Source organism: Penaeus japonicus, unplaced genomic scaffold (assembly GCF_977035675.1).
Source record: "Penaeus japonicus unplaced genomic scaffold, GWHDUDI00000001_assembly GWHDUDI00000020, whole genome shotgun sequence".
Taxonomy (NCBI): Eukaryota; Metazoa; Arthropoda; class Malacostraca; order Decapoda; family Penaeidae; genus Penaeus; species Penaeus japonicus.
This window is the reverse complement of record NW_028234422.1, coordinates 22,770,866-22,778,365: the sequence shown is the minus strand read 5'-3', so window position 1 is coordinate 22,778,365 and position 7,500 is coordinate 22,770,866. Positions and strand designations below refer to the sequence as shown.

The window sequence follows — 7,500 nt, the reverse complement described above, 5'->3', positions numbered from 1 at the left end:
GCTCAAGCAGTCATTCTCACACGACACCTGTTGACAAGAAAAGAAAAGGTTTTGTTGATTACTACGGTCAAATAAGAAACGTGATCAAATTCACATCGATAATGATAACAATGATGAAGACGATGCTGATGTTGATAAGGACGATAATGATAGTGATGATGACGGTAATAGTAGTAATGTAATAATAATAATAATAATAATAATAATAATAATAATAATAATAATAATAATAATAATAATAATAACAACAATTATCATAATTATTATCATTAATATTATTATAACAATAAATAATAATAACAATAATAATAATAATGTTAAAAACTAAATAATAACCTCGTTATCATCATTACAACAATGACGAAAACGACAACAATGATAAGAACAATAACAGTAACAATATCACCATCATCATTACCATAATTATCCTCAGCATTATCACCGATATCAAAACCATTATAATTTCCATTGGAAACTTTAAAATCATAATTCCAAGTATCAATAACCATGGTCTAACTATTATAAATGATGGCATTACATAAGCCATTTGTTAGTCCCTAAAGGATACGTGAAAATACCTTGATAATCCAGGTAATCGGGTGGCTTACTAACGAAGGTCAAAATATAAATAGAAAACGGAATACGACCGTCGCGACGCACATATACATCCATAGCGACGAGTGAGAGATGAGAGAGGGGGGAGAGGGAGAGAGAGAGAGTAAGAAAGAGAGGGAGAAAGAGGGAGGGGAGAGAGGGAGAAAGAGGGAAGGAGACAGGAAGAGAGGGAGAAAGAGGGAGGGAGAAAGGGAGGGAGAAGGAGGTGAGAGAGAATAAGGAGAGAGAGAGAGAGAGGGAGAATGGGAGAGGGAGGGAGGGAGAAGGCCAGAGAGAGAGAGAGAGAGAGAGAGAGAGAGAGAGAGAGAGAGAGAGAGAGAGAGAGAGAGAGAGAGAGAGAGAGAGAGAGAGAGAGAGAGAGAGAGAGAGAGAGAGAGAGGCAGATAGGTGAAAATAAAACTAACACGAAAGAAATAATTAAAAATCGAAGCCGGACAGACTAACTAAAAACGACACCAGTCTACCCCTTTCTTACGCATGCGCACTATGCAAGATTCGGACGCTATCAGAATCACTTACGTCCTCTCTATGCCCTTCGCCACCACGAACCCCTACGCCCGTGCCCATCTACGCTCACGCACGCCCACGCTTCCGTATATTCGTTCCCCGCAGTGCAATCAAACGGCGGTCTTCTCTTGCGTCCAGCCATCGGGTTCTTGGTTCGATGTACGTGTGTGTGTGTGTGTGTGTGTGTGTGTGTGTGTGTGTGTGTGTGTGTGTGTGTGTGTGTGTGTGTGTGTGTGTGTGTGTGGGTGTGTGTGTGTGTGCGTGTGTGTGTGTGTGTGTGCGTGTGTGTGTGTGTGTGTGTGTGTGTGTGTGTGTGTGTGTGTGTGTGTGTGTGTGTGTGTGTGTGTGTGTGCGTGTGCGTGTGCGTGTGCGTGTGCGTGTGCGTGTGCGTGTGCGTGCGTGTGCGTGTTTTGTCCGCTATGTGTGTTGTTTATGTCTTGTGTTTGTTGGCTGTTACGAGGGCGTTTGCTGTGTGTAGTTTGCTGTGTGAACTGTCTATTGCGTATGCTGCTTGCACAGTCTGTTGCGTACTGTCTGATTCAGTTGTTGCCTGTTGTGTGCTGCCTGCTGTAGGTGTTGTCTACTGGGTGTGTCATCTGCTGTGATGTGTGTTTGAATTACCAAAAGGGGTAGCTTAGGAATGATTCTAGATGAGAAACAAAACATGGCTTACTGGATATAGTTGCTCAGTGTAGTTGAGGTATATAGTTCAATAGAAATTTTAGAAGGTTCAGACCTTTTCTAAGCACCGGAACCCATCCCTCCTCAGTTAAATGTTCATGCTTTATTTGCCTTATCGTTATTTGACATCGCAGTGTAATGAACTGATGAATGAAAGCAATACAGCATAATTATATTCTTGGTAGAGACGGCACTAATAAGAATCCACTAGGCAGCAAATAAGATGTCATTTTCCGAGGCCCTTCAGATTTGTGCAAATTTAGAGAATGGTCGTTGAACGTGAATGGCGATGTGCTCATTGCATATTAATCGGTGGCTGTCAAACGGTGTTCGCTTGTACACCCATAATCGTACAACTTCTCAAATATATAAATCAACAGGAATAGATAATTTACGGAAAACACACACACACACACACACACACACACACACACACACACACACACACACACACACACACACACACACACACACACACACACACACACACACGCACACGCACAAACATACATATTTCAACAGCGTTTATTCGGCATACATCTACAACATACACTCAAGCAGTATGGCACCAACAGACCATGTACAACACTATCCCTCTCTCTCGAATGTATTCACCTAATCTTTGCTCTACACAGTTTTACTAACTAGATCTGCCTTTCGTGCCTCCCTCCCTCCCTCTCTCTTTCCCTCCCTCTCTCCTTCCCTCCCTCTCCCCTTCCCTCCTTCCCTCCCTCTCTCCTTCCCTCCTTCTTTCCTTCCCTCCCTCTCTTCTTATCCATCCCTGTCTCTCTTTCCCGCTTCTCATCACATTCTCCTTTCCCTCCCTCTACCTCTATCTCTCTCCCTCTCGTCATCTCCCGCTCCGAAGATGGCGAGACAAGGGTAGTTCGCACGGTTCGCCTCGCTATGCCATGTAGACACACCCACTGCCATGTGTAGATTCCCGAGGATGTACACACATGGCAACCAACATCTCGCCCCGACGACAATAAAAAAGCGAAACTGCTTATGTGACGTCGCCATGTTCTTCTGAATGAATTAAAGACTAAACATCTGTTCGTTAGCCCTCATACGAGCGAATCAAAGGTAACGATGAAATAACTAAACAAAAAAATCTTTCCAGTCCTAAAGAAAAAGATGATGAAAAAAAAGCTGGCTCGTCATTATTTACACAACATGAAAAACAAAATACTTCTCAAGGGTAATGCACCCCTCCGACCTTACCACATTCCCCTAGCGACCCCCTCCCCCCCACACACACACTAATCCCCCTCCCCCTCCTTGTGACACCGATGCCAGGCGCTTTTGACACCCAACCCATAGTCCCACGCACCACACCAAGCATCCGGGGTCTTCACCCTTACCCCTCCCCCCCTTCACGCACACACACTCAACCACCCACACCCAGTCAACACACTACACACTACTTCATAGCAAGAGGATACACACTCCTCACACCGGCTTAGCATGTAGACCATGTAGAGCAGGGATGAACTGGAAGGGGAGTAACTTGGGGAGGGAAGGAGAAAGAGAAGAAGAGAAGGTGAGAAAGGGTGGTAGACAGGGAGTGAGAGAGCGGGGAAGGGAATAGGAGTGAGAGAAGGAGAGAAGGGGAGAAAAGAAGATAACAGGAGAGAGAAGGAGAGGAAAGAAAGAGAGAGAGAGAGAGAGGGAGAGAGAGAGAGAGAGAGAGAGAGAGAGAGAGAGAGAGAGAGAGAGAGAGAGAGAGAGAGAGAGAGAGAGAGAGAGAGAGAGAAAGAGATTTACAAATACACAGCCAGAAGGAAACAGAGGAAAACCGACGCTAATTTTTACAACATTCCGAACTGTGCAGGTTTACGACATCATGGGGCCGAGAGTGCGGATCTATAGCTTTAGAGTTCGGGCAAGATGTCCCATGACCGTGGCTATTAGCACTTACGTGAGACCATACAGCTGCTAACCCGCGCGCGCTTGACCGCGTCCGACATGTTTGATATTTAGGAATACATCCCTCCTGGGCTCCGAATCTATTTCCATCTAGCATCTTCTCAATAACCGAACATTATACCCGCGCAATCATCCAACTTACAAAGGCCGTTGAATCAATTAACAAATCTGTGTGCTATATCTTACAGAAACGAAAGATTCTCCCGCTTCTGCTTCTTACCATCTCCCTCTCTTCACCCACACCCTTTCCCCTACCAAGACGATACCTCTCTTCTCTCCCCCCCCCCCCCCATGCTACCGCCATCACAGTCATCAAAACCTCAACTGACCGCTATCCCCCCAACCCCCCGAAATTTCGATATTAATCGGTACCAAAAAAAAAAAATAATAAAAAAAAACACATCAATCTTTTCCCTTCCACGTAAGCCTTTCCCCAAATCTCAACATTTTTCAACAGCAACTAATCAGTGCAAGACAAATAAATAAATGCAAGAAAAACCTGTGAATCACCGGCCCTCGTTCATCATCACCTCAAAGGTAAATCATTCACAGTGGGTCCAGTGACTCACAAACTCTCACTTTTTCCTCAGTTCTCTCTCTCTCTCTCTCTCTCTCTCTCTCTCTCTCTCTCTCTCTCTCTCTCTCTCTCTCTGTCTGTCTGTCTGTCTGTCTGTCTCTCTCTCTCTCTCTCTCTCTCTCTCTCTCTCTCTCTCTCTCTCTCTCTCTCTCTCTCTCTCTCTCTCCCTCTCACGTACTTTGTCTGTCTGATTGCGAGAGTGACATATACGGGTGAATTGAACAAAGCTAGTCAATTTTTTTGGCATTGGGGATGGATGAGGAATATACCGAGATAGAGAGAGAGAAGCAGAAAGAGAAAAGAGAGAAAGAGAGAAAGAGAAAGAGAGAGAAAGAGAAAGAGAGAGAATGAGAATGAGAATGAGAATGAGAATGAGAATGAGAATGAGAATGAGAGAGAGAGAGAGAGAGAGAGAGAGAGAATGAGAAAGAGAGAGGAAAGAGAGAGAGAGAGAGAGAGAGAGAGAGAGAGAGAGAGAGAGAGAGAGAGAGAGAGAGAGAGAGAGAGAGAGAGAGAGAGAGAGAGAGAGAGAGAGAGAGAGAGAGAGAGAGAGAGAGAGAACGAGAAAGAAAAAGAGAAGGAGAAGGAGAAGGAGAAAGAGAAAAAGAGAAAAAGAGAAAAAGAGAAAAAGAGAAAGAGAGAAAGAGAGAGAGAGAGAGAGAGAGAGAGAGAGAGAGAGAGAGAGAGAGAGAGAGAGAGAGAGAGAGAGAGAGAGAGAGAGAGAGAGAGAGAAAGAGAAAGAGAAAGAGAAAGAGAAAGAGAAAGAGAAAGAGAACGAGAACGGGAAAGAGAAAGAGAAAGAGAAAGAGAAAGAGAAAGAGAGAGAGAAGAGAGAAAAAAAAAGAAGAAAGAGTCTTTGTTCTTTCATCAGACCTATCAGTTTACCCTGTTAACGCTTTAACATCAGATTCATACATCCGCGTGTTGAGTACCGCACTTGCTTCCCCGTGCACCGTGGGGTTAATTGGTGTTTGGACGGGGGAGTAGATGATGATGCCACGAGATAAATGGCAAAGGAGGAAGGAGAAAGGGGGGAGGAGAGAGGAGAGGAGGGAGGGGAAAGGGGAGGAGAGAGGAGAGGAGGGAGGGGAATGGGGAGGAGAGAGGAGAGAGGAGAGGAGGGAGGGGAAAGGGGGGAGAGGAGGGAGGGGAATAGGGGGGAGAGAGGAGAGGAGGGAGGGGAAAGGGGAGGAGAGAGGAGAGGAGGGAGGGGAATAGGGGGGAGAGGAGAGGAGGGAGGGGAATAGGGGGGAGAGGAGAGGAGGGAGGGGAAAGGGGGGAGAGGAGAGGAGGGAGGGGAATGGGGAGGAGAGAGGAGAGGAGGGAGGGGAATAGGGGGGAGAGGAGAGGAGGGAGGGGAAAGGGGGGAGAGGAGAGGAGGGAGGGGAAAGGGGGGGAGAGGAGAGGAGGGAGGGGAATAGGGGGGAGAGGAGAGGAGGGAGGGGAAAGGGGGGGAGAGGAGGGAGGGGAAAGGGGGGGAGAGGAGGGAGGGGAAAGGGGGGGGAGGAGGAGGGAGGGGAAGGGGGGGGGGAGGAGGGAGGGGAAAGGGGGGGGGGGAGAGGAGGGAGGGGAATGGGGAGGAGAGAGGAGAGGAGAGGAGGGAGGGGAAAGGGAGGAGAGGAGAGGAGGGAGGGGAATAGGGGGGAGAGGAGAGGAGGGAGGGGAATGGGGAGGAGAGAGGAGAGGAGAGGAAGGAGGGGAAAGGGGGGAGAGGAGAGGAGGGAGGGGAAAGGGGGGAGAGGAGAGGAGGGAGGGGAATGGGGAGGGGAGAGGAGAGGAGGGAGGGGAAAGGGGGGAGAGGAGAGGAGGGAGGGGAAAGGGGGGAGAGGAGGGAGGGGAAAGGGGGGAGAGGAGAGGAGGGAGGGGAATAGGGGGGAGAGGAGAGGAGGGAGGGGAAAGGGGGGAGAGGAGAGGAGGGAGGGGAGTGGGGAGGGGAGAGGAGAGGAGGGAGGGGAAAGGGGGGAGAGGAGAGGAGGGAGGGGAATGGGGAGGAGAGGGGAGAGGAGGGAGGGGAATGGGGAGGAGAGAGGAGAGGAGGGAGGGGAATAGGGGGGAGAGGAGGGAGGGGAATGGGGAGGAGAGAGGAGAGGAGGGAGGGGAATGGGGAGGAGAGAGGAGGAGGGAGGGGAATGGGGAGGATAGAGGAGGGAGGGCAATGGGGAGGAGAGAGGAGGGAGGGGAAAGGGGAGGAGGGAGGGGAAAGAGGGGATGAGAAGGGGCGGAAAGTGGGAGAGGAGAAAGGAGAAAGGAAAGGGGGAATGAGAATGGCGGAAAGGGGGAAAGGAGAGGGGAGAAAGGAAAGATAGGAGGGGAGATAGCAAAGGCGAGAGGGAAGAGGGGAAATGGGGAGGGGAAAGAGGGAGGGGGGAGGGGAAAATGGGAGGGGGAAGAGAGGAGGGGGAAAAGTGGAAGAAGTAAAGACAGAAAGAAAAGACGAAGAAGAGCCCAAGAAAAGGAGTCAAAAGAAGAGGAAGAGGAGGAGAGGGTGGGGGAAATGTAGATGAGAAGGAGCAGGAGGAGAAGAAGAAAGGGGGGAAGGGAGAGAGGAAGGGAGGAAGAGGTGGTAGTGGATGAGGAAGAGTCAAAAGAAGGGGGGGAGGAGAAGAAGAAGGAGAAAGAGGAGGAAGAAGAGGAGGGTGAGTGGGAAGAGCTAGAGGAATAGGAGGATCAGGAGGGGGAGGGAGAGGAGGAGGAGGAGGAGGAGGAGGAGGAGGAGGAGGAGGAGGAGGAGGAGGAGGAGGAGGAGGAGGAGGAGGAGGAGGAGGAGGAGGAGGAGGAGGAGGAGGAGGAGAAGAAGAAGAAGAGGAGGAGGAGGAGGAGGAGGAGGAGGAGGAGGAGGAGGAGGAGGAGGAGGAGGAAGCAGAGGAGAAGCAGGAGCAGGAGCAAGAAGGGGAGGATAAAAAGGAAGAAGAGGTAGTAGACCGAAGAAATAATAGGAGAAAGGAGAGAGACGAGGAGACAAAGCCGAATCAAATGTGTAATAAGAAACAAACAATACTTCGGGAAAAATTAAAAGGACGCGTTAAGCAGGAATGGAAGTAGATGGATGATAGATAGGAGTTGGGAGGACGATAAACGAGAAATAGATTATGCAGATATAGCGAAAAATAAAGTAATTAAATAATCCAACAGCATTAACTTTAATAAAGCCAACTTAAAGAGGCAAGAAAAGAAACACAAATAATAATAAT

At 48.7% G+C, this 7,500-nt stretch overlaps 1 protein-coding gene across 12 annotated transcripts in view; it reads right to left on the bottom strand.

The window, feature by feature from the left end:
* Positions 1 to 7,500, bottom strand: part of LanB1 (laminin subunit beta-1) — a 66,459-nt gene that overhangs the window by 54,628 nt on the left and 4,331 nt on the right. For all 12 annotated transcript variants that reach the window (XM_086548104.1, XM_086548105.1, XM_043011687.2 and 9 more), the window contains exon 2: positions 1 to 27. This exon is cut by the window's left edge and continues 271 nt beyond it. The gene's annotated coding sequence lies outside the window, so the exon portion shown is untranslated. The remainder of the gene's footprint in view (positions 28 to 7,500) is intronic.